This window comes from Periophthalmus magnuspinnatus, chromosome 1 (genome assembly GCF_009829125.3).
Source record: "Periophthalmus magnuspinnatus isolate fPerMag1 chromosome 1, fPerMag1.2.pri, whole genome shotgun sequence".
NCBI classification, from domain to species: domain Eukaryota; kingdom Metazoa; phylum Chordata; class Actinopteri; order Gobiiformes; family Gobiidae; genus Periophthalmus; species Periophthalmus magnuspinnatus.
This window is the reverse complement of record NC_047126.1, coordinates 4367422-4383057: the sequence shown is the minus strand read 5'-3', so window position 1 is coordinate 4383057 and position 15636 is coordinate 4367422. Positions and strand designations below refer to the sequence as shown.

Sequence of the window (15636 nt, the reverse complement as noted above, 5' to 3'; positions counted from 1 at the left end):
ACAAAATGAATTAACAATTGACAAACGTGCACTGCTGTAATGGTTTTAGTCATTTACAACAATTTTAATCATGTTTCTACTTTGATAATGTTTAAATCCAGGCTCAAAATGCTTCTGTTTATCTGTGCGTATGACTGAAAGGGTTTATTCTGCACTCTTCTCTTTTAATATTAATTCTATGATGATTATTTATGTTTTGATTAGTTTGTGCTGTCGTTTAAATGTCTTTTTTATTCCACAATTTTGAGTTACTTTATGTACTATACAAATACACTTGTCTAAAACATGATTTGAAAGTTTCCATGTTGACGTTTCATTGGTGCGAGTCTGAAAAACAAATATACTTTTGCACTTTTTTAGGTATTTTTGTGTAAAACTTCACAATGCTGACATCATTTTGATTATTGACACGTGAACAAACAACAATAAAACGTTTAAATCACTGTTATTCACTTAAAAACATAAAATAACAGATAAAAAAGCACTTAACGTTTAGGTTTACAGATACAGATTCAATGGAAATTACTTCTCACATTATATATTTTTTAATTCTTACAACTTTATTACAACTGATCTGCTAAAAATTTTGATATTTCGACCTTTTTCAACTGAGACGGAGCAAACGTCATAAAGACAGAGGACAACAAACATAACAAAACAAATAAGAAGGCAATTAAAACACCGAAACATGTCCGGGAGACTTTAAACCGGGACGAGGGGGCCTTTTTCACTGTCACACACCTGGGATACTGCCTTAAAGAAGTCAAGACTGCAGGTGGCGCTGTCGTCCTGTTTAAATCAACGCACGAGTGAGCCGTCCAAACAACAAACTAAACCTTGGTCTGGAAAAAGCATCTATTAAAAAAACATATATTGCAGCCTGTGTAACTATTATTGACTGAGTGATAAATCTTAACAACCCTGATTTTTACATCGAGAGTTTTCTGGCTGCTTTTCATTGGACAAAAATTCCAATTTAATGAATACTACGGGGACTCGTCAACGCTACCTTTCTGTCAACATCAAGGTCGTGCAAACACATTCATTATGCAATCAGTTTAGCAGCATTTAAACAAACATTTTTCTATGGGCGTAGTTCAAGAGGTAGCAGCAGAGCCCTATTTGTGCCTAACCACCTCTGGCTCTCGGGGGATGTGGAGCTGTGTCTGATAAACAGGCTTGTCACTTGAGTGTGTGTGTGTTTGTGTGCGTTTGTGTGCGTTTGTGTGTGTGTGTGTTGAATGGACCGGGCAGCACAGACACCGACAGATGGAGTAAAGCAGACAGCCAGAGCCATGGGAAATATATCATGTGTAACAGAGACTATTGATCAGTGTGACCATATCGTTTTGGCCCCGGCAGAGACTCTGACAAAACCCGGCTATTTTCAAAGGCAAATGCATCGGCGCACTCTGGTATTTTTAGAGGTTCTCTCCTAAGAAATGCCGAGTGTTTATGCATGCGCTGGAAGTGACAGTGGGCTTATGTAATCATTACAGTTGCATGTTTAATAAATACATCCGGGTGAGTTGGAAAAAGCCAAGTGCTGCTGACATCCCAGACAGTTATACCCGGCGGCGCATGTACCCAGCCGAATCTGAATCCATCACAGGCAAATAACAACAGAGACATGAAGCAGGGGAAGTTTTATTGGCTCTCATCGTCTCTGGGTTTCTACAAATTAAGTATGAAACTGTATTTTGAATTCAAGTGCGGTATAACAAGAGGAAAGTGCACGGAAATACTAACATTAGGGTTAACATTAAGGTAACCAGTGATATTGGTGACTCCGAGACACGACAGTTACACAGTTGGATTCCCGATAGTATCCGACAAGCGCCATAGCAACCAAGGAGCCAATCAGAAGCGACGCTGTTGACGGTAAAGCCCCTTCCTGCCCACGTCATTGGTTTAACAGGGAGCAGGGCATTTAGCAACGCTGTCAGCTAAACAAACCTGTTGGCAAAATCAGGAAAAGAAGGTGCCCGATTTGTCTGTTGTTAATGTTCATATCTTGATTTACAGACACAATAGTGAAATAAAAAATACCAGGATTGATCTGAGCGGGTTAATATGAACGTTTAAGACCAAAATGATGAGTCTGACAGCAGCGGTTACAGACAGAGGGGTGACGGTTTTTCAATAGAAAGTGAACTGGAGCCAGATGGAGTCGATGGAGCGAGAAACGTGCACATAATCACTTCCTGTTTGGAACACAGCGGCTACCAGTTTAGCCATGTCCATTTATACAAACAGTACATGGTCTGTTCACACTTGTCCTAGTTCAGTTTTGGTTTAGTTCTGGGTTTAGTTCCGGTTTTGTGCCAATTTTGATGTGGTTTGTAAATGTGAAGCTTCCTACACAGCTCCATAGGATTCCCGTCACTCTGGGTACCATGACGACGCCTTAACGATCTTTATGGAATCACTAATCACTGATATTCACGATGTTAAGTAGACCTGTCACAATAAACACTATATCCACGTATCGTTCACTTTATTGGGACTCAATATTTGTCAAGACTTTTTGTGATTTTAGTTGTTAAGATCACAAAATTAAGATTAATTAAGAGTTTGAGTTGTAGAGGGTTAAATACGTCACTTGGTCAAGTCTCTCCATGGACCAGCACCAAAGAAACATCTCACATCATCTCGCTGAGGACTAAACTGGGACTAAACCGGGACTAAACCGGGACTAAACCCGGACTAAACCAAAACTAAACAAGGACCAAACCGGGACTAAATCAGGACTAAACCAGGACCAAACTAGGACTAAACTAGGACTAAATCAGGACTAAACCAGGACCAAACCAGGACTAAACTAGGACTAAATCAGGACTAAACCAGGACCAAGCCAGGACTAAACTAGGACTAAATCAGGACTAAACCAGGACCAAACCAGGACCAAACCAGGACTAAACTAGGACTAAATCAGGACCAACCAGGACTAAACTAGGACTAAATCAGGACTAAACCAGGACCAAACCAGGACTAAACTAGGACTAAATCAGGACCAAACCAGGACCAAACCAGGACTAAATCAGGACTAAACCAGGACCAAGCCAGGACTAAACTAGGACTAATCCAGGACTAAACCAGGACCAAACCAGGACCAAACCAGGACTAAATCAGGACTAAACCAGGACCAAACCAGGACCAAACCAGGACCAAACCAGGACTAAATCAGGACTAAACCAGGACTAAACCAGGACTAATCCAAGATTAAAAATGGAGAATCAGTTTCAGTTTTCTGCAGTTAAAACCTGGAACATTCTTCCTGAAGATGTGAGACAGACCTCGACTTTGACAATGTTTAAATCCAGACTAAACAGTTCTGTTTAGCTGCTGTGACTGAAAGGGGTTTATTCTGCACTTTTCTTTTTTATGTTAACTGTATGATGATCGTTTATGTTTTGATTTGTTGTACTGTGATTTTCTTATTCTGTAAAGCACTTTGAATTACTCTGTGTCCGAATTGCATTAAATAAACTTCATGTTAAAAATTTTAAAAATGTTTACTGGGATTATTTATCTTTATTGTTATTGCGTCAGTGTCATAAATCAGTTTCGATATTACCGTTTACCGTTTAACTGGATCAATACACCGTGCTTCAAACTTTATTATCACGACGGGCCTAATGTTGAGCCTTGTCGCTCTGCAAAAACGTTATAATTCAACCCAGCCTGCTCTGACTCATTCCCTTTCCCCCTCGGACAAACATATTTAAATTTCAAATGCAGGACGCTCCATCAGATGCGCCGTGTCTCCACTGTATCCATGAAGAGCGATCTCCGACTCGCTAAGCGTTCTTGACAAATCCCCATTGGTGTCAGAGTGCTAATCACAAAAGACTTCCAGCTCTTTTTCAAATTCTTTTCTCCGCTTAAACAACTCCACAAGCTGTCCCGTTTTGTGATTGATCGGTCTCTAACTTGGTTGAACATGAGCAATCTGACCAGCTGTCCCCCCAGCCCCACACAGGAGGCATACGCTGACATATGGCCGGACGCTACCACCCGTCACAGTATTCCACTGTTCCATAATTCAAAAGCTCCTCCATCACCCCTTATGGTCCCCCCGCATCAGTTAATTAACTCTCTCAATGCCGCCACCGCCGCGCTCGCCGTGACTTCATAGACAATAGTTAGCGCGATCGCCCCGTAGCCACCCGCTCGACTTCCTAACGCAAGATGGGCCCATATGCTGCTAAAATGGTTTATAAATATGTTCGCTGCCCATAATGGCGGTGGAACGCAGCCCGCGAGCCTCCCCTCTCCGAACCCGTTTCCTTTCATCATCCTAATGTGTTGATTGGCAATACAGAGCGAACAAACAGCACAAGATGGTGTTAATTACCCAAAACACACGCGATGTTTTTATGATGCGGTGCTGGTCATTTATCATGGGCGTAAGGTTGGGTAAGCGTCACTGCGGTTCATCTGATCGCTCCGCTAAAACGTGTCGGGATGATCGAGCGGCGTTTAAATGTCAGAGTGTGATAATGGGAGCAGCATCTCTAAACCTGGTCATGGCTGGAAGGTAACGAAGTACTGTGTTTTCTGGAGTATAAGTCGCACTTGAGCCAAAAAATGCATAATAATGAAGAAAAACACATATTTCACGTATAAATCACGTCTGAGTATAAGTCGAACTATGAAAAAAAGTATGATTTATAGTCCGGAAAAAACGGTACAAGTAGTAAAGTACTGTACTTAAGTAAAAACTGTAGGTCTATGCACTTTGCTTCAGTTGATTTTGAAGTGTATACTATTATACTGTACTTTTACTTCACTACATTTGAGAGCAGTATCTGTACTTTCTACTCCACTATATTTTTGAACTGACAGAAAAGTAAAAAGTACTTTTCATGTGATTTGAGAGGTTATTTTTACTATGTTTATGGTAACATCCTGACATTCTGAAATGGTAATACACTACTCCTGGTTTAGTCCTGGTTTAGTCCTGGTTTAGTCCTGGTTTAGTCCTGGTTTAGTCCTGGTTTAGTCCTGGCTAAGTCCTGGTTAAGTCCTGGTTTAGGCCTTGTTTTAGTCCCAGTTTAGTCCTGGTTTAGGTCTTGTTTTAGTCCTAGTTTTATCCTGGTTTACTTACTCCTGGTTTAGTCCTGGTTCAGCCCTGGTTCAGCCCTGGTTCAGCCCTGGTTCAGTCCTGGTTTCGTCCTGGTTTAGTCCTGGTTCAGCCCTGGTTCAGTCCTGGTTCAGTCCTGGTTCAGCCCTGGTTCAGCCCTGGTTCAGTCCTGGTTCAGCCCTGGTTCAGTCCTGGTTCAGTCCTGGTTCAGTCCTGGTTCAGCCCTGGTTCAGCCCTGGTTCAGTCCTGGTTCAGCCCTGGTTCAGTCCTGGTTCAGTCCTGGTTCAGTCCATGGGAGTGGATCTCTCTTTAACAGTGGTGGTTTCTCTTTTACTTTTTTTTATTTTATCTGCCAAGAGGAAGGGTCTAAGGACAGGGCACATGTTCTGGGACACTTGGATTTCTCTGGAACTATTGGTCCTAATAAAACAGACAAACCAGTGATCCTGACACTTCTCTCTAATCGTATCCACCTGTGACTCCTCCCCCCCAAACCGTGCAGCGTTAGTGTGAAGTTGGATCCCCACTATCACTGTAACGTTGTTGGAGCGTTGTATAGAATCAGCATTTCTTTATCTCTCACAGCGGGGTGATTACAGAGATGGCCGCATACCGTGTTCCGTAGCTTCCTGTATGCCTCCATTTTAAACTATCAACACGAGACGGGCCCAAATAATTACTTTGTGGCTCGACGGGCATCGCACTCACCCCTGAACACACGGGGTGGAGCAAACGCCTCGACAAAGCCCTTGTATCTGGACAAATTCTTCTTTTTTTTTTTTTTAAACCACTGCACTATAATGAGAGCGTTTACCATTCGTCCCAGTAGCAGAAATCACTTCCAGTTTCCCCTTTCTGACCAACACGACGCCCTGTTCATTATTTCAGAGCTGCCGCAGCCCCGTATCCCAAACCGTTCCGCTGAAAACTGTGCCTTTGTCTGCGGGTGTCCTATATTTTTCCCAGCGTGGCCTCGATCTTCCTTTTCCTGCTGGGTCCACATTAGCTGCTGCCACACACCACTACAACTCTCATAGACTCTATAGCATGCATCCCTGAACTAATTGATGTTCTGTGCACGGAGGCGGCCTGACCCTGCATATTTCTGGTGTACGAGTGTGTGCGTGTGTGCGTGCGTCTTGTGCGTTTGTGTGCGCGTGTGTGTAGCCGGTCCCCTAACGAATCTGGCCTGTCACCGCACTCATCCAGGGATTCTCTCCTCCACTAATGAGTGCTGACCGGACCGGACTACCTTGTCAACCCATGTCACACCAGCGCACACACACGGACACGCACACACACACCCCGACACGCACACACACACACGGACACGCACACACTTTGGCTTATCACTAGGCGACCGGCCCTCTAGCCCCCAAACCTCTAGACGGTTGCGGTCTCAAAAGTGCACGCCGTGTGTCTCGTAAGAAGCACGGTGTGGAAATAGTGTCTCGCGTGTGGTACGGAAACTGTCAGGAGAAATATAAAAAAAAGGAGCGGCGGGACAAAAAAGCGACGAGATTGTCACTTGACTGCATTTACATATCTGCTCTTGATTTGCGAGTGAATCAAGTTTTTTGGAGTTCTGACAGCTCTGAAAGAAAACATGCTCATCATTATTAAAAATAATGAGTTCATTTGAGATATCTGAAGTGCTTGTCAGTGAAAGTACAATCCGCCGATGCCACTGTCGTCTGGTGGAGGAAGTGTGTGTGTGTGATGCTAATGACAGTTATGAAGTTTACTTTCTATTAGAGACGAGCCGCACGAGCATCAGTTAGTTTCATTATCTGTGAGCACACTGTCCAAATGCATTGTGCCGGGCTACTAACAATTGTCATGTTTTATTTAAAAAACTCTTTTGATGAATTTATTTGGAAATTAAATATATTTCTAAAAATTATCTAGTCAAGTGCTGTACAAATGGAGCTGTTACATTCAGAGGTTCAAAGCTGTAGATGCTGTACTCAAAAATAATAATTGAATTAAATACAGTTTTTAATTAAGACTGATGTTAAGTTGCTTTTTTTTCTTCAATATAATAGAAATAGTTTGCTGCTTTACAGTCAGGTGGTACTGCAGTAGAAGTAATAGTAGTGGATGAAGTACTGTATTTTCCAGACTATAGTTTACCCGGGGTGTGACTTATACTCAGACGCGACTTACACGTGAAATATATGTTTTTTTTCTTCATTATTATGCTTTTTTTTTTTTTGGCTGGTGCAACTTATACTCTGGAAAATATTGTACTCAATTTTGTTAAGTAAAAGTAGAGGTACAGAGGTAAAAAGTTACTCAAGCAAAAGTAAAAGTATCACATGAAAGTATTTAAGTATCTGTTTAAAGATGTACTTTAAGGGTAAAAAGTATAAAGTGTTGTTAATTTGTTTAAGTTTAAATTCAAACTGATTCAAAACTGATACAGATTTTGGTCACAGTAACAAAACAAATCAATTTCTGAATTTTTCTTAAGAATTTTGTGTATTTATTTTTGTTTCCTCAAAGCCAAAATTTGAACTTGAAAACTTTAGTGAGGGAAAATGGTAAAATAACCCCTTAAATGTCATTTTCACTGAGGCCCACATCATGAAAATGATCGTCAACAATGGCCAGATAAGTCAGTATAAATGTCACTAAATGAAACCAAATCTCATGTAAAATAAATGTAACTACGTTTGAACTTGTTAAATAATGTTTCTGTATTTATTAGTTATTCATGTTGCAGATATTACATGTGTGTAACTGCGTATTGTCTGAAAAAATGAAAAACTGACATTTTTAAAAGTGTGTATCTGGTCAGGACCTTCAGCTCTGCTTCAAAAACAGACGTACACTCACTTTATTGGACGATTTGTTGTTTTTCCTGAAGGCTAACTTTAGCATACTTAGCTCCGTGTTTGGGGTCAAAATGCCGACTCCGCCTCACAACACAAAAAACATACAGGTTTTTCTCCTTGAAGCACAAACTTGTATTCACCTTTAGCGTCTTTCTTCAAACTGCCTTCCACACCAGCAATTTTTCCTCTTTCTGAACATTTTGGAATCATTATTTGCAAATATTTCTCAGTTCCACTTGTTGGGAAAATCTCATTAGTTTATGATTGGCACACACATTAAAACAGCATAGACTTACTTTAAAATAACAGCCATGCCTTTTAATTTACCTTCTCGCGGCCCACATAAAACGACATGGCGAGCCGCATTTGGCCCCTGGGCCTTGAGTTGGACACACGTGCCTTAAACCATCAAAACTACTTTTTACTTTTCAGTCTTGTTAAAAAACGTAGCGGAGTAGAAAGTACAGATACTGCTCTCAAATGTAGTGAAGTAAAAGTAAAAAGTATCACCTCATCTACTTAAGATACCTAAAAATTCTAGTTAAGTGCAGTATTTTACAACTTGTACTTCGTTACCTTCCACGCCTGGTAGTAGTAGCACACTCAGTACTCTGTCTCTATAGTTTTTTATGTGACTTTTACTTCTTACTTTGTGTATTAGTCAGTAGAAAGAGGCAGTACTGCAGGACCTAACTTTAATCTCCGTAGTCACAGTTATAAAACACTGTACGCCCGATAAGACCGTCATCTGCTTCAGCTTCCACCGCACCGCTCCATTTGCCCCTCGCCATCCCCCCCCCCCGCCCTCGTTCCCTAGCGCTCCCTTTGTGTCGAGCGTCAGTCTTTCCTCTTGTTCATTCTTTGCTCTGCTGGAGAGACGGCTGAGGCTAACACAGCTCAGGGGTCCATACAGCGTGTTCGGTTAAAATGGCATGTGTCCGCCGAGCTACGCTAAATTACCTCCAGTTGGCTAGCTACGAGGCCGGGCACACAGATCCTCTCCCCCGTGCGCGTGTGTCAGCGCGTCTGATGGAAAGGTTGTGTGGGTGAAAGAGAGTGGGAGTGGGTCTGTGGGTATCGAGCCGTCGTCGGAGCAGGTAGACGGACCGGGGGAACGTTGATTAGAGCGGCCACGCACACAGAAGAGATGACTAATCAGGAGAAAAACCTGTGGGTGTCTGGACTCTGACCCGTGATGAGGGACAGGAGAAATAAGCACATGCAGATTAGCAGGATTCTACCGTCCGACGTGTGTCCAGCGAAACTGCCACTATAAACATGGATTTGTTTTTAATGACGCTCACCTATTCGCCTGTAAGTGAGTCATAAATAAAAGGAGGGAACGGCTAAATTGCGGAGATGGCGAGGCTGGGTTTGACATTGAAGGTTAACGTGCATCTCTTTGGTGTCAAAATGAAGCGAAAAAAGTTTAACTACAAAGTTCCCAGCTGCGAGAACACATCTTAAAGTGCGATAACCAGTTTTTAACAGCGTATGAACGTGCGTTGTGTTCTGTACATAAACGTTCGATCGCGGTGTGACTCTAAAGTGCTGTGCGTTTGCGATTTGTTTTCTCCCCTACAAAACCCACAATGTCGATGAAACGTTCTGCACCGACAAAGACGCCTACGAAGGTTTGGACTTTGTGTTTAAACGAGAGAGAAATGTGAGAAAATGTTAACGCCTGTGTGAGAAAAGTGTATAAAGTGTGTGGTGAGGCGTTTTACAGCAAAAAACAGAAAATAAATGTAAAAAATCAAGCTTTTTGAACGTAACCCAAGCGATAAACGAGGGGCCACTGTACTACTTTACTTTACAGCTGATATCAGAAGTTTACATATACGATATAAAAAGACACATATGCTTTTTTTTCTCACTATCTGACATGAAATCAGACAAAACTTTCCCTGTTTTAGGTCAATTAGGATTAACAAAATTATTTCTATTTGCTAAATGTCAGAAAAATTATAGAACACCCCCCAAAACTATTCTAAACGTATAACATGACTGCAATAAATCGAAAGCGTCGTTATTTTGCTTCTGTAACGAGTCTTAGAAGTTATTTATTCAACCTTACACATCCCAAATCCAATCGTACTATAGAAAAATAACAAAAATGATCCCACTAGTGCAAAGAAACATCCCCACACTAAATATTACCCTCTAAAAATGTATTATTCCATCTAACATGAACTGAACGATGGATATAGTAATCATCATGAAAGTCCTACCAGCTGCATCACGAAAATGATGAAATACATATTGGTATTTTATTAAATTTATGAAAATCAATTGGGTTTTATCATTCTAGATCATTATTAACAGGTATCAGACTATGCTACTACTAAAAATGAGAGATAGACTGGGCCGATATTTGCTCTTTTTAGCGTCTTAAGTATCAGAATTAAATCTTCAACGCAACCCGATATTTTGTTTTTCTGCCTAAAGAATATGCATTGATCTAGGTCTGTACAGTAAAGTAAATATAGATGATAAACAATAATACTGAAACCAAACCATAACGCAGACTTATCCCATAAAAACGACTCAAAATGGACACTATTGTTAAATATCGTTGCACAAAACATGACTACACAGCTGTTTTATAGGTTTACGATAAAAAAAGAGGCTGTGGGAGAGTTTTTTTGTACATTTAAGTTGCATAATTTGTGGAAAATAATCAAAACTATCCATATATATCGTCCCAAAAAACATCGTCAGAGCTCATCCGCCATCGGTTTCTCTGGATTCCAAACAATCAGCATCGACATCGTCCTCGAAAAACCCCATATCGATCTTTACTAAAAATACGCCGCCCTTCCCTAGTGTTGTATAAGCGTGCATCCTGACACGGCGACTGCTTAAATGTAAGGCCTCCCACGCGTGTTCCACCAGCGTCTGAATCCCAAACTTATTTATTCCACATAAGCCAATCCACATTTCCAACGTATCCGCAGCTTCACGGCCAAGAATAACTGTCCTCCACACTCCTACACTTACCTAAACCTCATAAATATTTGCCGTCTGGGTTCTGCAAAGTGCTTTTGTTTTCCCGCAGAAACGACGCGACGTCTTCGGTCTAAATCAACACGAGACAAGTCGGTGAAAAGCACCTGACTTGATTACTATGAAATCTCCATGTCCAATGTTAGAGCGGCTCCTCCCTCCTAATTACCCTGGCACTGATGCGGCGCGGGATTAGCTGATTAGCCGTGACCAACCCTCTCGGTGCATCCAGAATAATAAAAAACCCACTGTCAGCTCCCATATGCCCCGGCACGTCAGCGAGCACAACATCCATGCCTACTGTTGCTCATCTCTCCTTGTTTTGGGACGAGCATATACTGCCCTCAGAGTTCATTAAAATCACAATTAATAATGGCTAAATGTCACATACGTGCGGAGGGGGAGCCTTCATGCAAACCGACACTAGTCATGTTCCATTGTGTCTCCTCTTTATTCTTCTGTATCTGTCTGGAGCTCGTAGAAGACGCATGTCCCGGCGGCTCTGCCCATCACCGCGCTCTACGTGGGGGGGGGGGGGGTTTACGGGACCAGAAATAGGGGGCGGTTGGTCCCAACTGAAGGAATGTGCACAGTTGTCACCATGCCCCGCAGACACGTGGCCTCGCTGGCGGTTTATTTCATATCGTGCTGGTAGTAAATCCTTTGTGGTAGCTGGAGTGCTGTAGCCTTAGAGGTATAGGTCACCCCCGCGTCGCGCTGACATGTTTCCGACATTGTAAGGTCTCTGCAAAGATGGACGGCCTTGAGCTGATGTAGTAAGATGAGTTTGGTTATTGCCTCAAGAGAAACCGCAAACGCAAAAAATGGGTTTAGAAAAATGGGTCCCTCGTTACGTTGGAAAAATAACCCGTAAAAAAGCCGAAATCCGCGAAGTATCAGCTTGATTTTTGACATTATTCTATATGTTTTTTGTCTGTAAAACCCCTCACCACACACTTTATACACTTTTCTCACACAGGTATTAACATTTTCTCACGTTTCTCTCTTGTTTAAACTCTCTCAAAGTTCAAACCTTCGTAGATTTAAAAAAATAAGTACAGTATTATAGCAAGAAACCAAAGATTTTCTGTTTTCCTCACTATTTCGCGGTTCACCTTTCATGGTCTCGCTGTTTCATGGATTTTTTTTTGTGCAGTTTTGCGTGGTTTTTTACATCGTCTGAACGTGCATTGTGTTCTTCGTCCTGATTGGCTGTTGGACTGTAGACCATTGTCCATCAGTCTCCTCCGTGCCGTGTGTCCTGTCCAGTACAGAATGTGTTCAGACAAATTTACATAAACGTTGGATCTCAGTGTGACTCTGAAGTGCTGTACGTTTGCGATTTGTTTTCTCCCCGACAAAACCCACAATGTCGATGAAACGTTCTGCACCGACAAAGACGCCTACGAAGGTTTGAACTTTGTGTTTAAACGAGAGAGAAATGTGAGAAAATGTTAACGCCTGTGTGAGAAAAGTGTATAAAGTGTGTGGTGAGGGGTTTTACAGACAAAAACATGTAGAATAATTGTAAATATAAAGCTGACTACTTTTCGCTGGTTATTTTTAGAGCGTAACCTCCGCGATAAACGAGGGACCACTGTATTTTTGTAAAAAACAAAGCTGACGACTGACTATTGCGGGTTATTTTTAGAACGTGACCCCCGCGATAAATATTTCTCACCGTCTGAAATGAAATCAGACTAAACTTTCTGTGTTTTAGGTCAAGTAGGATTAACAAAATTATTTCTATTTGCTAAATGCCAGAATAACGATAGAAGGATTTTTTTTAGACCATTTTTCCTATATTTTTTTTTTCAAATTCAGATGTTGACATACAGACACATACATACACCCCCAAAACTATTCTAAATGTATAATATGGCTCCAAAATAAATAAAAATGCAAGCAACCGCACATTCTGTACTGTACAGGAGACACGGCAGAGAGGATGTTCATACGATGTAAAAAAAAAAACATGAAAAATTACACAAAAAACCCCCACAAAGAACGCAAAAGGTGAACTGCGATATAGCGAGGGATTACTGTATTGCATTACTGAAATTTCTAATGTTTTCTGTAGAAAGGAAAAAGCTCCGTCGATACAAAACACCCCTCATTCCTCTGGACACACCTCGTCAAATGAGCCTGGAGTCTAGATACGAGTTTTATTTTTGATTAGTCCGTGCGTGGGGACAAAGTAAAGTTAGGAGCTACAGAGCTGGTTCTGCTACAATCATTATATCCTTGCACCAATGTGGACCTTTTCTTAAAATTATTTATTTATTTAATATCTAGCTAGCAGCACTTTTATACTTCTCTAAAAGTTTTGTACAATATATTATGCAACGGGAGTATAAAATGTAAATTCGTTGCCAAAAAACATTTTTCAAGTCTTCCGAGGAGGTTTTAGAAAAGGGAATTCTGGAGAGAACAGTTTTGATTTAAAATGCTCCATTATACTTTCAAAGCAAAAAGGATCATACAAAGTAGCATTTATCCAGGAGTCTACAGCTGCGGGCGGATGATGTTAACCAACAAATCAAACCTGTAAACTGTGCTGACAAACTCTCCCTGCACAACATAACCTCACCTGATGTGTCACAATATGAAAATCTCAAAGGAAGAGATCATCAATACTCGATACTGATACTGATACAATGATAAAAAACACACTCTTTAGACAATAGCATGTGATTTTCAACATTAAATCATTTGTGTGGTGATAGTGATATTGTCCCGGTGCTTTTCTTAAAATAAGTAAGTATTTTGCACTTTAGGAATGGTATATACTTAGAGAAATCAGCTTTACACTTCTCTCTGCTCACATAAGCTCATTATCACGAGCTCGTCTGTAACACAGTGAACGCTCACACGATATCGTTTTAAATATCGTACTGTGAAGTTCAAAACAAAATAACATTGTACCGTGAGATTCGGACATCGTTACATGAAGGCGTGTGCAAAAATATCGAAATATTAATATACCATATCGTTTAATTTAATGATACAGTATCGATATCGTGCGCTGCTGTATCGTTATATCGCCAAGAGTATTTTTTTGTATATTTTACCTAATTATTCTGTCACAGCTCTACATTTGTGTGGCTTGTTTAGAGGAAAAAACTCATTTATGCAGAACATCTGACATTTGATTCACTTGGTAATTTGATGATTAAAATAGATTTATTTCATATTAACTTTGGTTTAACAAAGACTTTTAGTATCTCACTTGTGGTTTAGTGAATATGTTGTGATGCTTCAGAGTCGTTAAACTGCACATGTCCCTGCGTAAATGTAAATGTGGAGCTCGTATCAGCTGTGGGTGAATAATATTGACCAATGGAACGGTCTGATGTGTTTTTCTAGTTGGTAAAATGCACAAAACAAAATGCGCTTTATGTTCATTCATCAGTAAATGGAAGCTAAATTAAAAAAATACAATTCATCTTCTCATTAATCTGATCATTAACTGTCCCGAAACCCTTTATTTTTCACTGAATCTTATCGAGATACTGCACATATCGAATCGTGGCCTGTGTATCGAGGTGTGTATCGTATCGGCAACTTCTTAATGACACCCAGCCCTAGATAGATCCTGAGATACAGAAATGCACTGGTACAATTCACGCTCTTAGAAATAAATATGAAAGAATAACGTAGAAAAGTGTTTAGGCTTTTCCGTTTTGCCGTTTGTGTCGTAAAGAGACACACAGGAAACATATGAAACTCAGATATGGTTTATTATCTATTAAGTCCATGTGTTTTATAATAAGAGAAGATGCTAGAACTTCTGTCTTAGTTTCCATTGTGTATGTTGTACTATTTTGGGTGTGTGATAAACGGACCTCGTGTCAAAATATGAATTCAACAGCAACAATATGATACATTTCACATCCAAATGGAGATTCAAAGTAAAATATATTACTCTAAGTTCAAATTAGACAGATCAAGTGACTTGGAACAGAAAAAACAAACCCGTCAGAGGAGCTGGAGGAGTCGTGTGAGGACGGGTCACATTTTACTGCCTAATATAAAACCTTATGAATACATCATGAGGGAAAAATGTGCATTACTTAAAAAAGACACATCCCTTTCAATGAGGTTCCTCGCTAATAGTTCAAAACCGTTCGCCCTTTCCTCCCCTCTCTTTCTCCTGTCCACCTTTCCTCTCTTTCCCGCTCTTCCTCCTCGCCGTCTCTCTCTCCCCCCGTTACACATTCAACGCCCGTCAGGAAACTGCGTCTACAGGGAGCGCCAGCTTTGACCGGGGGGGGGGGCGCTGCCGTTTCCGCATGGCCGCCTTTGAGGATGCTCCCCGGAAATGTGATGCGCCAAAAGAAAACCGCCCTGAAAATCCACCGCCGTCGACGACCTCATCCCTCCGTCGCCCTCTCCCGCACACGCCCGCCAGGCTGCAACGGCGACCACGGGACCGGCTGACGCTCCCGCCTAATCAACTCCATGCGCACCGGTCGCCCCGTGAGACGAGATTGGTGAGCGAGGAGAGAAAAAAGTGCAAAGGGAGACATAAAAGTGGAGGATGCGAGGATGAGGTCAGGAAAGGAGAGAGAGAGAGAGAGAGAGAGTGGCAGTGCGGTGTGAGACGAGCAGAATAATAAAAAGACTTAATAACCCAGGGCATTTATCTTTTTCTGCCCTGTCTGTCGGAATTCTCAAATATTTGGACAAAGACATGACCAGGGCAAT

The 15636-nt window shown here is 41.3% G+C and overlaps 1 protein-coding gene across 5 annotated transcripts in view; it reads right to left on the bottom strand.

Annotated features, from left to right (window-relative positions):
• adgrl3.1 (adhesion G protein-coupled receptor L3.1) overlaps positions 1 to 15636 on the bottom strand; it is a 220900-nt gene that overhangs the window by 161945 nt on the left and 43319 nt on the right. The window lies entirely within an intron of this gene.